At 38.7% G+C, this 442-nt stretch overlaps 1 long non-coding RNA gene across 1 annotated transcript; it reads right to left on the minus strand.

The window, feature by feature from the left end:
- Positions 1-442, minus strand: LOC107734818 (uncharacterized). The gene is made up of 3 exons (XR_001639179.1): positions 406-442; positions 152-282; positions 1-22 (listed from the first exon to the last, which is right to left on the minus strand). It is a non-coding gene; the product is annotated as an uncharacterized LOC107734818 (long non-coding RNA).

Raw genomic sequence — 442 nt, forward strand, 5'->3', positions numbered from 1 at the left:
GAGAGTCTAGATGTGATATCACCTGAAAGACAGATTCAGTGGAAATAATAACTATTTATGAGTCCATGTGAAAAGGGCATCACACTGATGACAACTAAAGTCTGCATACAGAGAATCAGAGTGACTGCACCAGCAATTGCATTTGACCTACCTGTCTTGATGGTCTCAAAGAAGCCAATGTCCTGCCTGACAAGGGACCCAAACAGTTGTACCTTTATTCTGCAAGTTAAGCTGTTGATTGCACACATGAACAGGCCTCCCCGACATCCTGCACTGACAGAACTGAGAATAACAAACAACATTAAGTTCATTAAGTAAATAATGGTAACTAAATGTAAATGTAAATAATGCCGATAACTAAATGGTCATTTTTGTAATACAAAACACATATTTTGCCATACCAACCTTCCCAGTGAGAATAATCCCATGAGAATGATAGCTG

The sequence above is a fragment of the Sinocyclocheilus rhinocerous genome, unplaced genomic scaffold (assembly GCF_001515625.1).
Source record: "Sinocyclocheilus rhinocerous isolate Xijiao unplaced genomic scaffold, SAMN03320098_v1.1 C35328224, whole genome shotgun sequence".
NCBI lineage: Eukaryota > Metazoa > Chordata > Actinopteri > Cypriniformes > Cyprinidae > Sinocyclocheilus > Sinocyclocheilus rhinocerous.